This window comes from Mesoplodon mirus, assembly GCF_964341445.2.
Source record: "Mesoplodon mirus genome assembly, chromosome: 11".
Lineage (NCBI taxonomy): Eukaryota > Metazoa > Chordata > Mammalia > Artiodactyla > Ziphiidae > Mesoplodon > Mesoplodon mirus.
The window spans coordinates 83820935-83838505 of record NC_138987.1 but is presented as its reverse complement, the minus strand read 5'-3'; the positions used below and the strand labels follow the sequence as shown (position 1 = coordinate 83838505).

General features: G+C 34.2%; 1 protein-coding gene across 10 annotated transcripts in view; it reads right to left on the bottom strand.

Moving 5' to 3' along the window:
• The window catches only part of SOX5 (SRY-box transcription factor 5), a 1015676-nt gene that overhangs the window by 351447 nt on the left and 646658 nt on the right, over positions 1–17571 (bottom strand). The window lies entirely within an intron of this gene.

Here is a 17571-nt window from a genome sequence, read left to right as displayed (position 1 = left end):
ATAAGGATGTTTTGTTTTGATGAGCTAATGCCTATAGGACAATGCACTTAGATAACTGAACAAAAATTAAATAGTTTTTTATACTTGAGTCTGGTTGAGAATGTTAACAGAGGTTAAAAAATAAGTGGCAAATATTTTTAGTTAAACATAAGAAATCCTTTTCATTAAAAGTTCTACATAGAAGCAGTACAGAGTTAAATGTTTTAATTAAAAAAAAAACCTCTCTTGGATTTACAACTTGACCTGAACTTGAAAAAGCCCTAATTTTTGTTCAACAAAGAGTGTTTACAGAATCATCCATTTGTACCCTAGACCAGTGGAATGGGAGGCAGGAAAGTATTAACTGCCACATCACTTCATTCATATATATAACTGATTTTTAAATTTAAAATGTACTACCAAAAAAGGGGCCTCTAATCACCATTGAATAATACTATTCTTAGTGTTAGACGTTTAAAAAGAAAAGTGTATTCAAGGGCTGAATATATTCTGTGAAGATATAATAGCACAGTAGAAAAAAATAAAGGGAATTAAAATACTGATTCTGCTACTTACTACATGTGAGACTTACTTTAATCTCTATTTCAATTTACTCACCTTTAAAGTGAGATGTCATATCTACTTGTAATACTTTTTTGAGAAGGAACTGTTTCCATATGAAAACTGACTTGTAGAGCACTTCGCTCGGAGTAGACACTCAGTAAACAATAGCTGGTGTTTATTTTACAAACTTTAAAACTACAGTGTGACCCACCCCCCTCAAAAACAGAGAAAACAAAAAAACCTCCAAAATAACAATGCAGATTGCCTTCTAAGACTTAAAACTGTAGAATCAACATGAAATACACAGTCTCCCAATAGAGAAGTGCTCCCTGGCCAGTCATACTTGACAGTAAACTGATCAAATGTATTAGCAAGTGTTAAAGAAAACATGTTAATAGCAGGGGTCTTGATCAGCTGAAGAACAGAGGAAAAGGAGGAAATGATAGCAGTTACCATGTAAGCTGTTTAAAGGAGAAGCAGACTGGGCCAGCACATTTCAGGTATCTTTAGTTCTGATCTCATTACCAAGGTTTACTCCAAGTATACTCTAAGTATGTAGAAAGAGTAAGGGGCTGGAGTTAACAGAGTTAGAAAAGTCTCAGTCTTGTTGGCGACACCATATCTATCACCAAATTGACAGATTAAACTATACATAGTAAGTCTTAACACTAGAGAGATTTAACTACCACTGTTTTGTTTCCATGCTGTCCAAGCGAACTTCTGATTCCCGTAAAGAGAATGGAGTGACAGAACAGACTTAAAATACGTAAGGTCTTTGAGAAGTGATCTATCAGATTAAATCAATAAAGAGACTTTTAATTATTTCTTGGTTTCACATGAAGCTTGACTACAAGGAGATCATTCATTTATTACATAAACCATAGTATTTAGGGTCTGTGTGGGCATTACTATTCTTGCTGGAATTAACAGTCTGGTAGTTTGGAGCCTACCTCAGTCTCTTAATGGTCTGAAAATTCCAGGCTATTATCAAGAGTCAGTTTCTGGGTTATCAAAGCAGAAAGCTAGATTAGCTGGCTTTTCCTAAGTTAATACAATTCTATGACTTTCAGAAGGCATGACCTTTTTGCTGACTTCTATTTCATTAACATCATTATTAATAATGATTATGAAAATTAAAAGTCTAAAAGTAGACATAAGGTATATAAGGTAGATAGTTAAGATATTGCTATTCTCAAGACTTCTAGTTCTTTCAATATTTAAATTATCTTTATATCCAACTGGATAAACAGTCTCTCCATTTACATATCATTCTATGGAGAAAAAAGTATAAGGTCTAAAACACCATGAAGGAGTCATGGTGCCAAAAGGCAAATTGATCCTAAAATATTACATATTTCATCTTTATTTCAACTCCATTTTCAGAGACTTATAGAATGCTCTTAAATATGTTGGACTTGAGTATTTTTATGCAGTTCAGGTAAAAGATTTCTTAAAGATTTTTTAAATTATTAGAATAAAAATGCTATGGTTACTGTTCAGTAATAGGCTAGAAAATGAGAAAAAAGTAAAATACATAAATTATGTAAAGAGCTATCAATCTGTTGGTTGCATCATCTACATTTAGCCTATCAAAGTTTGTCTAACAAAGTGTTTCATTTTGGATAGAAGAAAGTCTCAATTTTAAAAAAGCATTAAGGAGGCACTGAAAATTTCCATGTATTGTCTGTCTGGGATATGTAGGGTTCCAATACTTGCAGCTTACACTACACGTCTGTGTTACAGTGCAAGGACACCGTAGAACAACTTGAGTATCTAGGCTGAGCTATGCTCTTCTGTATTCATTCAGAGATGATTTTTGTCATTCCTATGGTAGGTGCTAGACCTACCAATGAACAAAACTCAGACTTCAAAGAACCTGACATGAGACTGACAAATACAATCTAGTGTGAAACTAACTTCTGGAGTTAGCTTATAACTATCACTATTATAGTTTATAATAGTAGTCTTTAACTCACTTTTTTGTGTGTGAACAAGAAAATCTTGAAAGAACTGATGTCTAATTCCAGGACCAAAGGGAATCTTTAAATCATCAACAACCCTTTACTCACTACCTCCTATGTGCAAGACTATTCTCTAATGGGAATAAAAAAGTGTAATTCAGGGTCTCTGTTTTAAAAGCTTATGAATGGGACTTCCCTGGTAGCACAGTGGTTAAGAATCCACCTGCCAATGCAGGGGACATGGGTTTGAGCCCTGGTCCGGAAAGATCCCACATGCCACAGAGCAACTAAGACCGTGTACCACAACTACTGAGCCTGCATGCCTAGAGCCCGTGCTCCACAACAAGAGAAGCCACCGCAGTGAGAAGCGTGTGCATCGCAAGAAGAGTAGCCCCAGCTCGCTGCAACTGGAGAAAGCCCATGTGCAGCAATGAAGACCCAATGAAGCCAAAAAAATAAATAAATTAAATTAAATTAAAAGCTTATGAACTGTTTGAGAAAATTTTAAATAAGACGAGAAATAATGATGAAAGACAGTTCAGGTTAAGGGCCAAATGACATTATATTAAGCACCCGAAGGCTCCATGAAGGCCAAAGGATTGTGAAATGCTTCAGGGAATCACTGAACAGTTGGATTTTGAGGGAAAAGAAGGACAAACAGAAACCTTGGGATAAAATGGAAACGGAACCTTACGTAGGAAGTCATGATAAAAGAAAAGATGCAGAGATGGTTTTAGGATGTATAATATAAATTTAAGTTTCAAGCTTACTTAGGAAAAGGGGAGACACAGGAATATGGACTAAATCCTATTTCTAGTCTATAACATTCCTGGAGTTGCTGAGTTACATGAATGTAATAGATAAGAAAGAGACTCCCTTGTAAGGGGCAACTTGGTCTTACAAGGAGTCACTTTTCCTTCCGTTGTCCCTGTAGAAATCTGCACAATCTGGCTACTCTAGTCCATACGTGAAAGTAATTTTAAAACTACTGGAGTCCTTTGCTATTGGCTAAAGGCTATGTAAATAGGATGACCCCAACTGTATTCAGATATATATAGCAAACTTAGGGGTAGAGTAAATAAAAGATGTAATAAGACTGCAACAGAAATCTAAACCAGTGGTTTTCAATTTTGAATACACATTGGAACTATAGGGAGAGGTTTAAAACAATACTGCTGCCTGGGTCCCACTGCCAGACATTTTGATGTTATTGGTTTCAGAATGCACACAGGGTATCAGAAATTTTTAAAGCTTCCAGGTGATTCTAATGCACAGTTAAGGTTGCAGACCCACTATGCTAGTCAGAATAATGCCTCTCACCCAAGGTGTCCAAATCCTAATCCCTGAAACCTGTGAATATGTTACCTTACAAGGCAAAGGGACTTTGCAGGTATGATTAAGTTAAGGATCTTGGGATAAGGAGATGATTCTGGATATTCTTGTTGGACCAAAAGTAATCACAAAGATCCTTATAAGGGTGGGAGGCAGGAGGATCAGAGTGAGAGAGAGACTGGAAGATACCACGAGGCTGGCTTTGAAAATGGATGATGCGGTTGTGAGCCTCTTAGGAGGTAGAAAAGGCAATGAAACAAACTCCCCCCTGGAGCCTCTAGAAAGAATGAGCTTTGCCAACACCTTGAATGTAAGACTTCTAACCTCTAGAACTGTTAAGTGAAAACATCTGTATTGTTTAATGCACTAGACTTGTGATGATTTGTTACAACAGCAACAGGAGACTAATTCACCACTAACTTAAATATATTTCTTTCATACTTGGTATTTTCTCAATCTGAAGTCCTCCTACCCCATATATACACTTTCTTGTTCCCTCACTTCATTTAGTTTTCTGCTCCAACATCATTTCCCAGCCTTTATCACCTGACATATTTAATTATTTTATTTCTTTGTTTATCTGTCTCTCCCGCTATAAGATCCAGGAAGGCAGACTTTAGTTTTGTCCACAGCTACTTACCCAGGACTTACAATCCTTTCTGAAAATAGTAGTCTTTCAATCAGTATGTGTTTAATGAAAGCTACTAATTAAAACCAGCAACCCTCTTACTAGTCTCTAACTGTAGATAGTTGTAAGATCTAGTCTTACAGGACAAGTATGCTTAGAAAATACTTTAATATTGTCAGAAAAAAAAGGAAATCCAACTTAGTGATAATACTATATTTCTTTTCAATAATTTCTATGTAAAGGATTTGGTAAACCTTGTTTAATCAGGTTTTTTAAGTACTTGTAAAAAAATCCTACAGTTGTTTTTAAAATGTAATAAGTAAAAGACTATAAAAGTGAAGTAACTTTATAAAAAATGTTACAGAGTTAATTATTAATAGGTCTATTACTGAGGAATCATCTACTTACTGCCTTAAACTTAACTTTTGTCTGCTCAGGATATTTTCTTTGTTGCAATTTTTCTGGAAAATGACAACATGCACAAGGTCAAAGAAATGTGTATGTGGAACAAGCACAAAATGGAAGACTCAGAATGGGAACTGCTTTCTGTATATAATAGTTACTCTTTAAAGTTTCTGTCTTTCTCTAAACACTTTAACCTTTGACTAGTTAATTCAGAGATAAAGTCCTAGGAAGCAGTGCCTTCTACTGGTTATTCTTTTGGAATGATAATATTGTTTCCTTTAAGGTTTGCAGTTATGCATAAAAAAATATAAAAAATAATTATCTCTAAAAAAAACTAACTAAAATTCCAGCTAGTATACAAAGCCTTCCCTAACCACCATGGTTGAAGTGACTTTTCCCCACCTCAAACTATATCATCAACTCTTGCTAGAGGCCACCTGAAAAAACTGAACATCAGTATAACCTATGACATTGATTCAATAGCTTTTGTTTTTTTCTTATCTTCTTATTAGTATCTAAAACTAGAACACAAGATTTTAACAAGTACAGGTCTGTTTTTGACCATTTCATGTGATTTTTCCAAGCTGAACATGTCTTTCCAAATTGCTCTGTACTTTTTCCCTAAATAGTCTAATCCTCTATACTGAATGAATTACAATTAATTATATGGCAGCACAATTCCTAGCACATAGTTGGCACTCAATGTATTTTTATATGAGTAAATGAATGAACTGCCTGAGTGTTAATTTTGTGTCAGGCAAGTTACCTTTGTGTTATGGAGGAAACAGGCAACTTAGATATGAAGACCTTTCTGGTTTACTTTTAAGGATGTACTGTATAGATGGAAAGAGAAGACATATATCCACTCATTCACGCATTCATTCATGGAAAAACATGGAAAGACTATCATGTGCTTATAGATAGAAATATAATTAAGAGGGCTTCCCTGGTGGCACAGTGGTTGAGAATCTGCCTGCTAATGCAGGGGACACGGGTTCGAGCCCTGGACTGGGAAGATCCCACATGCCGCGGAGCAACTAGCCCTGTGAGCCACAACTACTGAGCCTGCGCGTCTGGAGCCTGTGCTCTGCAACAAGAGAGGCCACGATAGTGAGAGACCCGCGCTCCGCGATGAAGAGCGGCCCCCACTTGCCGCAACTAGAGAAAGCCCTCGCACAGAAACGAAGAGCCAACACAACCATAAATAAATAAATAAATAAATAAATAAATAAATAAATAAATAAATAAATAGAAAGAAATATAATTAAGAAATCCAGAAAGAATATTTTAAGGTAAATGGCTTTTTATAAATATGAGTACTATGGGGCTTCCCTGGTGGCACAGTGGTTGAGAATCTGCCTGCCAATGCAGGGGACACGGGTTCGAGCCCTGGTCTGGGAAGATCCCACATGCCGCGGAGCAACTGGGCCCGTGAGCCACAATTACTGAGCCTGCGCATCTGGAGCCTGTGCTCCGCAACAAGAGAGGCCACGATAGTGAGAGGCCCACGCACTGTGATGAAGAGTGGCCCCCGCTTGCCACAACTAGAGGAAGGCCTCGCACAGAAAAGAAGACCCAACATAGCCATAAATAAACAAATAAATTAATTTAAAAAAATATGAGTACTATGGGGGATAGATAATAGAGAGATAATGTCCTGCTTGAAATAATCAGAGAATGCTTCCTACAAATCAGAAGAATTCAACAGGGCAATGAAGGATGGATCAGAATCAAATAGACACAGAGAAGAGAAGATTCCAGATAGGAGAAATGACATTAGCAAATTAAAGAAATTTATAGAATGATACAGGATAGTGAGTAGAATGGTTTGGTTCAAGCAGTAGATTCCAGGAGGAGTAAAAGCAGATAAGGATGGAAGGTAGGTACCAGATGATAGTGATTCTGGCTAAAGCCTAACAATTGTGAACGGCTACACCAAATGTGAAATTGATACTGAAGGTAGAAGGAAGCTGGAGATGATTTCTGAGCTGCACAGTAACATAATCAAAATTACATTTTATGAAGAAAATCCCTCAGAAATTCGTAACTGATAGAAGGTTGAGGGTGGAAACCAGAGAAGGGGAATGAGTGGGTGAGATAATTCAAGGATAAACAGATTACTTGACTGTGTAATTTAGAGAACAATACTGCTAATAAGAAAAATACATAAATTAGAAAGAAAGGTCAACTTGTAGAGAAATATTAAATTCAGTTTTAGAAATAAATCTTTGTTGATTGGAGGATTTTAAAAAGAAATAGCAGATAATCAGAAAACGCGGGACTTCTGTGGAAGTAACTCAGTGTAATCTTTTAAACACAGGTAGAAAGTTAACCAAAAATTGTAATTATTTCTCATTGACTTCTTCCACAATGTTCGGATTCCGTATTTTTATTATTCTTGATTTATAAAAAAGAAAACTGAGTCATAAAGTGGTTAAATATCTTTTGTTACACTATTCGGTCTTTGCACTATAATAAACAGCAGTTCAAGAACAGAACTGTCTCTCCAAGAGAAAAACAGAGAGAAAATAGAGAATTGGGAAGGGGGGTGGAAATCTGAATTTTGTAGTCCATCAAACTTTGGGAGACCAGTATAAGAAAAGGACTGAGCACAGAAGACAGATAAAGAGAAGTCAAAGTGATATGCAAAAAATGTAATTATTCTCTAAACGATTCTATAAAACTAAACATTCGGAATATGAAAGTTAAAAATTCTGGACCATGACATTTATTTAATTTATAACTTCCATTGGTTGCTCTCCTAAATACTCACTTTTAATATTCACCCTCTCATGTTAAATTTTAAGCATGGCAGAACACATTTCAAAAACAACTAAAATATTTGAAAGGATGCATCTTCTTTTACAAAAGAAAAATTACAAAATAAAATAAAAATTGGTAATCCTTCATATCCAAAGATTATACTATTTTTCTAGAAGTTATGTGCCACTAGTTTTTCTAGTAATAAAACTACTTGTTCAGAATATTTACATTTATTTGACTGGTTGCTTTTGTAATTAAAGTTGTTGTGAGAAGGTTAATCAAGATTAGGAATTAAACTCTACTGTTTTTCAAAGATTTTTTTCACAATAGAATGTTACCTATTCCACATGGGGAATCAACATGGACGTTTAGCATGAATGGACAGGTTTTAATTCATATGAATGAAAAAACCAACACTCCTTTGTGATTTATAGACTTACACAAACTTAGCATATCATTTTATTAAAGAAAAAATCAGTTTCGTTATTTTTATCTATAAATCTCAACTATTATTATTTATACCTTATGGTTTATACTTTCTTTTTCCCTCTTCCATGTTTTGATCATCTTCATTTTCCCACTAAGTTTAGAGTCAGCTGGGTGTTTACCCTGTGAATTCTATGTAAACTCTCTAACCAAATCTGTCATATAAAATATTCAGAGGTCTTTTAGATAGAAAATTGATTTGTGGTAAACATGTAGTCTTTCAAATGTTTACATTTTTCTTCTCTTTTCTATAAATTTTCTTTGCCATCAGTTTCTCTTATAGAACATGCCAATCTATACTCTCTATCCATTGCTTCCCACATTCAAAGACCACATTCATTATACTGTTTTTCAGAAGCATGAACAAGTTCATCAGGTCCTGGCGTACACTATAAATGGAAGCAGAAACACAGATTTCATAGAAATATAAAAGCAGACAACATAGGATAATAAATAAGACTAGATTCCCCTGTAATCTTTACTATACATTTCACCAGAAACTTATTTCTACTAGTATTTACAAACACAATTTACCACAACATTGAAATCTAAAAACAAAAGCAATTTTTGAGCTATAGCTACTTAAGAATAAATTTATTATTCTGTTTTGAAATATAATTTGAATTTACAGAAAATTTAATAAATGTTACAAAAGTTTAAACTGTACTTAAAACTGTGTTAATTAAAAATGTTGTAGTCACCAAGAACTTTCAAAGTGACCTTTACCAGGGCTGATCCCCGTGTTTACCTTGTCATATGTTTGGTTTCTGAGATGCTCTCTTCACTGATATCAAGTAGTTCCTTATGCTCTTCCCTTCTCTCTGATAAGAAGAGCACCACTCTGAACTGCTTCACCACCTTTCTGCCTTCTCTTTACTAGCATCCCTCTCACCGAATAGTTTTCTCCAGCCTTGTCCAGTCAGAGAAAGAGGAGAGGATAAGAAGAGAAAACATGAAGAGGTAGAGAGTTTTCAGAGGAAAGTGTGGAAAAGGAAAAGGAAAAAGTATCAGAAATTAGAGAGAGAGAAGTAAAGACTCAGAAACAGAACTGAATTCTTGTCAATATCTGAAAGAAATTAGTTCCTCTTTATTAGATGGACACAAGATATTTCAGAATTGAAATAAATGGACCTAAAGTATGCAATAAAATGAACTTTAAAATGTCCATTTGTTTTTGTGTTCTAAATGAGAGAGACAAATACCAAAGGTAAACATTTAGAAACAGTTTATGATAGCAAAATTGCAGGCTACAAGGATTCAGAATTCAAAATTTGATTCCTTTTCTACTTTCTTTTACTGTCTCACTAATTGTAATCACTAAAAATTGACTCCAAAGTTAGACCACATGTTATTGGATGAAGATTGCAAGAAAATTTTCTAAATAAGAAGATTGCTTTATTATGAGTAACCTAATAGCTGGGCTCTAGAGCCAAAACTTACCTAAATAAATGGATCTGCCAGCTAAAACTTACCATTTTATGTTTTAACTTTAAAGTTAAGTGCCTACAACAAAAGTATTCCTGATAAATAAAAAGGTAGAAAGAGTATTAAATTTAATTAAACTCTATTCTAATCATTCTATAATGTTCTAATACTTAGAAAAAATGGAGTTCATTATAAGTCTGATAAGACTGAAAGAAAACTGGTTAGGCAAACTTTTATGGCTCCAAGATACAGTCATTTTCATAAAGAGAAGAGCTAGTAAACGTTTTTACAGAACTCTATATTCTTTTCAAGAAAAATTATCAAAACTTTTCTCATCATTTACAGCACAAGAATATGGTAATAAGCATTTTGTACTTTAAAAAACCCTAACTTTGACTTGTTCAATAATTGCTAAAATTTAATTTCCTTATCTCAAAAACAGTAACACCTATACTTGAGTTATTAAACATTTGATCGGATTCTTTTTAATCACCAAATACACTACATTTCAGCCAATCTACTTGAAGAAAACGATAGAAATGGTTAAGACCTTTAAAGGTTGAAGAGAAATTTCTTTTACATTGTAGGTAAAATGACCAAATTAATGAGTCTGGAAGAAAAAAAAAACGTAAATACTAATCTTTTGTAAATTATTTAATTTGTGTATTGTTATACATTTGTCATTAATCAGAAACAAACAGAAAAATAATGTTTAACCTTCAGTTACCTACAGGTTAAAAATGCTAAAAGTCCTTTTGTTCTGATTATTTAAAAATTATTTGAAAAAATCTAGCATTAAGATTTGTGGTTCTGAAACTTGTTATTATAGTTAGAGAGGGTATACTCTTTAAGGAAATAAAGAGCTTTTTTCCATTTGAGCATGGGTTTAGCTCTAAGTCCACAGGATGTGGAGGGATGATTTAAATTTTACATCAAAATTGTGACTGCACTAGACTTTTTTCCCCTTTCTCAAGGGAGGCATTGTTCTTGCCTTTCCATAACCAGGCGTGACAGCGCCAGACTGGAGTCACAAGGCTGGTCTCTGAGTCAGCGTGAAAGTGCTCACCTCCTGAGTTTCCCCAGATGCTCGGCTCCTTGTGAGTCTGAAAGCCGAGCACTGAGTAGCCACACGCTCCATTCCTGGGACAGATACAGTATTAAAGGGGAAAATCTAGGGATTAACAAAAACTATCTCTTCCTATACACCTTGTAAAACTCTTTTATTAATAATAAGAAGTAACGACAAAAAATGAGTACCATTTTTCTGAATCAAAATTTGGGACAAATTGTCTAACAAGTAATTGTATGCTTTGAGTTAAAGAAATAAAGTCTAAAAAATCAGAAGCCTGTTGAAATTTTCTGAGACACATGGTTGCCACATGTATAAATTTCAGGTTATATTTAGCTGGATAGAATAGTGGAAGAATAATGTATGGGATGTATATCCTTTCTCAAGATCTCTAAGAAGGTATCTTTAAAAGCTGTCTGTAGAATACCTGTGAAGGACAATCTTTTCTGTTCTCTATCAGAACAATTGCTAGTGAAACAGGGAGTAATTCAATTCCTATTTTTCTATCCTTGACCTTTTAGAGAAGTTTGAGAGGTGTCTGTGTGCGTGTGTGTGTGTGTGTGTGTGTATGTGAGAGAGAGAGAGAGAGAGAGAGAGAGAGAGAGAGAGAGAGGAGAAGAAGAAGAAGAGAAAAAAGGAGGAAGAGAGAAAAGACATTTACTGTCAAATTGTATATTAATGGGCCTTAATATTCCTTCTTTTTGTACAGAACCTCTCTATTAAGGATTAGACAGGACCATTTTAATTTAACCATAATCATATGCTAACAACTTTCATTTACTATATAACTCAAAACTATTTGGTTGAAAGTTGTACGTATTTTGAAGGGAAAAATAAAGAAGTATAAACAAACTTCTCCCAATTCATTAATTCATGAAAAATAAAGAAAAAAAGCCGAAGGAAATGTATTTCTAAATATTACTACTACAGTGAGTAGTACTAATGTCTTAATTATTGTTTTCTAAAATAATGCCAATTTTTTTCATGTTTACCTCACGAGGATGTATAAGTGTCTACATATGTTCACATATATATATGTGGACATGTTGGTAATAACCTATAAAAAGTTCACCATATCTATCGTATTCATCGTAAAAGAAGATAGCATTTCATTCATGAACATCACTGGTCAGGTAAGGTGCATATATCCAAAAAAAAAATCAGTTTGAAGTATTTTCCACAATAATATCATTAAGTACTTATTTTGAGCCTCCCCCCCACCCCGCCCCGTCTCCTTATCTGTGTGTGCTTCCTCTTACGGTGTCCACCCCCTGCTCTTGCTCTCTCTCCCCTCTCACATTACTGGCTAAGTCTAAATAAATAGCAAATTGTTCCATAATCAAAAGTGACTTATTCTTAGCATGGTAGATGTCTTGAAATAAAATCTGTGGCATGTTTAATTTATTTAGGATCTAATAATGATGACAAAAATAATTAAGTAACCAGTCTAGTTTTAATTTCTTTTGTTTTCAAAGGTCACTGTGAAATCAAGCAAGTTAAGCTTTCAAAAGCAAACCTCTAGAGAATGGTGTTTTTTTTTTCCCTAGCAGAAATAAGAAAGGAGGCTCACAGCTAAAAGGAGTACTGAACATCAGCGTCAGATTTCTTGAGAATGACTGTCTAAGTAGTCCAATGAAGAAAAATATTATGACCCCTACCCTCTTTGGAATCCAAATAACCCTGACAAGAAAAAGTTTATACACTGCTCAACTCTGGTCAATTTAGGGGACTCATCCTTTCTTTCCATGCCCAATATAGACTTGGTTCCAGCCTGTTTCTACAACAGCTGTTGAAAATGAATGAAGTAGAAAATATTTATGTTATATTCAAAAGAGACAGCAAAGAACATATATACAGTGCACAAATCTTTCCTAGGACAACAGCTTCTGATGTGAGAGATAGGCACACTAGGCAAAGACAAATTTTCTGAACTTCATGGCAAGATGAAGAATTTGCCATTATAATCTTGGAAAGTCCAAAAATAAGGGTGCAGTGCCAAAGACGATGAGCATCTATCAACCCAAACTCCAAAACAGCGGGATGCAGCTATGGTTGATGTTATAAGAATGCTGAGCCTCTTCATTTGGTTCCTTTCATGCCAAAGCTTCTTTGCTTGGATGAATATGAATTAAATCCATAAGCTTTCTTATTTTTCTAGCTTGACCTCTAAACTCATTTTACATCTTAACTGTTTATCTTCTTCCCCCATTAATCTTTCTGGTTTTAGCACATTCCCTGTTGTTTTTAGGGAAAAAAAAAAAACTTTAAAAGTATGGGTCATATTGCCACTGTGGACGAGTTAGGAATGATAGCTCTTTTCTATAAATGGGTACAAACTAATCAGTAGGAACTTAAAGGCTACCAGTTTCCTGCCTCTGAAATAAAAATTAAAAGGGTATGGCATGTACTGTAGAGAAGAAAATCATTAAACTCTTATAAAGGTATGACAAGTATAAACACACAAGAAGATTCCAGTATCAGGTTTACACTAGATTTAAAATTGGGCTAACAGTAATGTCACTAACAAATTCCCATGAAAACAAAATTTTAAGTACGTTTTATAGATAAACTTTTTTAAATCAACAGCTTTTGCTATGTGCTTTCTCTTTTCAATCAGTTGTATGGCTAAGCACACACAATGTAGATGTTCTTTAAAATACTATGTCACTATAATAGAAATGTCTAATTTTAACTATAATTTTAGTCAGTAAGATAGCTGAGTTCTTTTCTACGGTGTTTATTAAAATGTAGCTGGTAAGAAATTTTACTGATTAACACAATTTTCCCGTATCACCATAAAATCTTCAGTACAAAACCCAAAATTTTAAAGGTGTTTGCTTTACAAATCCCTAAAAGAAAAACTAATCAAACAAAGGCGAATCTTTAAAGGTGGAATCTTGCACTTCAATAGAGTGTTTACCATTTACCATTTTATAGGTGATCTGCCATACTTTCTGCTGTTCGTAGTATTTCCCCCAAAGCTGAACAAAGGCCCAGCTGTATAAACCAGTCCTGTCAAAGAACACAGTTAAGGGATGGATAAAACAGGGAGGGGTGTCTAACATTTTGACCACTGTCTGAGCTTATGAGGATAAAGGAGCCTTGATGGAGAAAAGTAATCATCCATTGCTGTTTTTTTTAACCTCATTACCACATGCTAGAACATTTTTTTCCACTACCCAAACACCCCCATTCCAATCACCCACAACTGAAAGACCTTTGTGTTCCAAAGGGGACAGAATCCTCCCCAACCTCTTCTTCCCTCCTCTTTTTATGTTTTTTGTTTTGTTTTGTTTTTGTTTTTTGTTGATGGCACATTTATAGAGGCATGATCATTTAAAGACTTCTTAAAATACTAGTTTCCTCTCCATGAAACCATCCACACACACAGTTCCCCGAAAACGTTCTTAATGGCTATATAAACTTACTTGCTTTGGATTCCTCTTTACCAAAATATTATCAACTGCTTTTAATTGCAAGATAGTCATTTCTGCTAAGGACTCTAGAAAATGACACACTCCTTTAAAATATATTAAAGCATATCTGAGATAAAATATAACACTGAAGTCAAAGGTATGTATCTTACATTTTAAAGAATGTGTTTCCATAGAATATGAAGGGGATTAGCTACGTGCACACTCCAGAGTGTGTAACAACTGTGAGAAATGGTTCTGAAGTCTGAAGGAAATTTAGCCTGAGCTAATTAATCCTTTTAAAACCTGGCTCTCACGTGTCTAAGAACATCAAACCATGGGACAGATTTTCCAGAGATTTAAATATGCATTTCCTATTTTCAGGTTTGTCATTCTTACATACTATGCTGACATTATTTATAAAGGACTAAAGCCAAATCTCACTCAAAAAGAGCTACTGTAACTGCACTGGTTCAAGAGTCAGCGAAACACATTAAATGCCCAAGGAGATCCCTGGGCAAGAGCCACCAGGACCTATATGGAGAGAGCTGTATCATCTGTAAAGTTAGTTCTATTTCAGGATGTCCTTTGAGGTTGGGACAAATATTTGAATGTTATTAAATCCTCTATTTATCCGAAGACTGCTGCAGCTGCAGCGCAAGGCTTTTTCACACTGCCCTATTAATGACCTGAAAGGATTATCCATTTTTACATGAGGTAAAACATGATTCCTTCACCAATCTGTAAACTTTTCTATTCAACATGAAACGTATATTCAGAATACAAAACAATACAAAACATAGTTTTTTTTAGAGTTCTGAACTACAGTTGCTTTCAGAGTCTATCTCTTGCCACATCCATGGCTGGTGTAGGTACTAGAGCAATAGCCATGCATATTCCAACTTGCTTCACGGGGTAGTCTACTTTAAAAAATAATTGAATAATCCCCTTCTAATAAACATCTGGTTCTTAAGAAACAAGATGAACATATCCAAGTGTATCAAAAACAACACCTGCCGATGTCATATTTAAATAATCATTTAGAAGAAAGTGGAATACAGGGAAAATATTATATGCTCCATTGAAAAAGGGAGCAATGTTTAAAAGCTCACTTCTTTACCATTATGAACTTCTCACCTTGCCTTTCCTTAAAATACTTACTAAACTCTCCAGAAACATTTGCAGGTAACACCCACTAAGATATTATTCTAAAAAGGAAAACCAAACTACAAAAGGTAGCACAACCCTGTGACATCTTACAAAAATTAATATTAATTTAAATGCTTATTATATATAAACCAAATTTCCTCAATTTCAATACATTTTCCAAAGAGAAAATGTATTTTGATAATACTGTAATGTGTCTTCATGTTTACCAACTTTCACCTAAATGAGCAACAGAGTCTTAATCTGCTCAAACTTGTTCTGTCTTTTTTCTTCCATATCTTTGCATTCTTGTTACTTGAAATAACTTATTAATAAAAAACCTATAATGATTCAAATCTCTATGGAAGTGTATCTTTAAAATAATGTATACTTCTTGTTATATACATATCCTTGCAAAAAGCAGTAAGAATAGTATGGTGAGAGGGACTGAAAATATCTTCTAGGACATATTTATTCACTTCAGTTTCAGAGAGGTATGGATGACTCTCATTAATTGTGCACAGATACGTACCAGTCACTGTGCTAGATGCTTTACATGTACATTCTCTGGTCATCATAACAACTCTCTATTTGACTACAGACTTATTGGTAAGAGGTAAAATCATAACCCTCTTAGAAGGAAACACAGCAGTAGATCTTCATGGCCTTGAGGTAGGCAATGGTTTCTTAGATTTGACACCAAAAGCATAAGAGACAAAAGGAAAAAGTAGATTAACTGTACTTCCTCAAAATTAGAAACTTTTGTGCTGAACATGACAATATGAAGAAAATAAAAAGACAAGCCAAAGAATGAGAGAAAATACTTGCAAATCTTTATCTGATAAGGGACTTGTATCTAAAATATATAAAGAATGTTAACAACTCATGTATATACATAAATATATAAAGAATTATTGTACCACTCTTGTAATAAAAGAACAAATAATTCATTTTTAAAATGGACAAAAGATCTGAATAGGCATTTCACGTAAGAATATAAACAAATGATCAATAAGCAAATAAGATGCTTAACATTATCAGCCATTAGGCGAACACAAACCAAAACCACAATACAATACTTCTCATTCACTAAGATGACTAAAATTAAGAAGACAGACAATAACAAGTGTTGGAGAGGATGTGGAGACATTGGAATCATCATAGATTGCTGGTAGGAATATAAAATAGTGTGACTTCTTTGGAAAACTTTGGCTGTTTCCAGAAAGTTAAACATAGAATAACGATACTACCCAGCAATTCACCTCCTAAGTATATACCCAAGAGAAATGAAAACATATCCACACAGAAACTTCTACACAAATGTGCACAGCAGTATTATTCATAATAGCCAGAAAAGTAGAAATGCGGCAGATATCCACCAAATAATGAATGGAAAAACAAAATCTGGCATATCCATACAATGTAACTTATTTTGTAATAAAAAGGAATGAAGTAGTGATAGATGCTACAACATGAATGAACCTTGAAAACATTATGCTAAGTGAAAGAAGGCAGTTTTAAAAAAGACACATATGGTATGATTACATTTGTATGAAATGTCAAGAATAAGCAAATCTATTTATAAGGAAAGTAAATTAGTGGTTGTCTAGGAAGGGTTGTAGTGGAGATGGAGGAGAATGGGGAGTGACTGCTAATGGGTATAAGATGGCTTTTAGAATGATGAAAATATTCTCAAATTCAATTGTGATAATTGAATAACTGTGAATATACTAGATATCACTGAATTGTACACTAAATGGGACAATCTTACGGTATGAGAAGTGTCTCAAAGAATTTTTTAAAACTCTACAAAGTAGACATTATTGCCTCCATTTTACCTGTAGAAACTGGCTCAGAGCTATTACATAAAGTTGATAAAAGTCTTGCATTCACAAAGTGGCTGAATTAGAATTTGGAGCTAGACCTGATCCAACTATTATCACATTTTCATTACGGAACATCTTTTCATGAAGAAACATAAATATACACTTTAAAATTGATTTTTTTTCTGCAAAGAATTAGAAATATATTTATAACTTCTGTTGCTTCTGTTGCTTTTATTTGAATACAAGTTTTTATTGAACACTGTTCTTAGACCTATACCAAGTAAACATTCTTTTTTCTCCTAACTTTTTCATTAGGTACTTTTTTTAGCACCCTCTTTGCAATGCCATCTTCTTGGAACCATGATAAGCACATATTTAACAATTGTTCTAAAAGAAAACTGTACAGAATCACAACTCATTCCTAATGTACACACAGGGCAGATGATATCCTGTTCTCCTAGAACATGTTCCCAGTGGTAGGTTATCAATTTTTACTTTGGTTCATACTAATTTCTCCATTTAAACGCTTAGAAAAGATAATATGTGTTATCATACTGCCAAAACAATTCAGTCT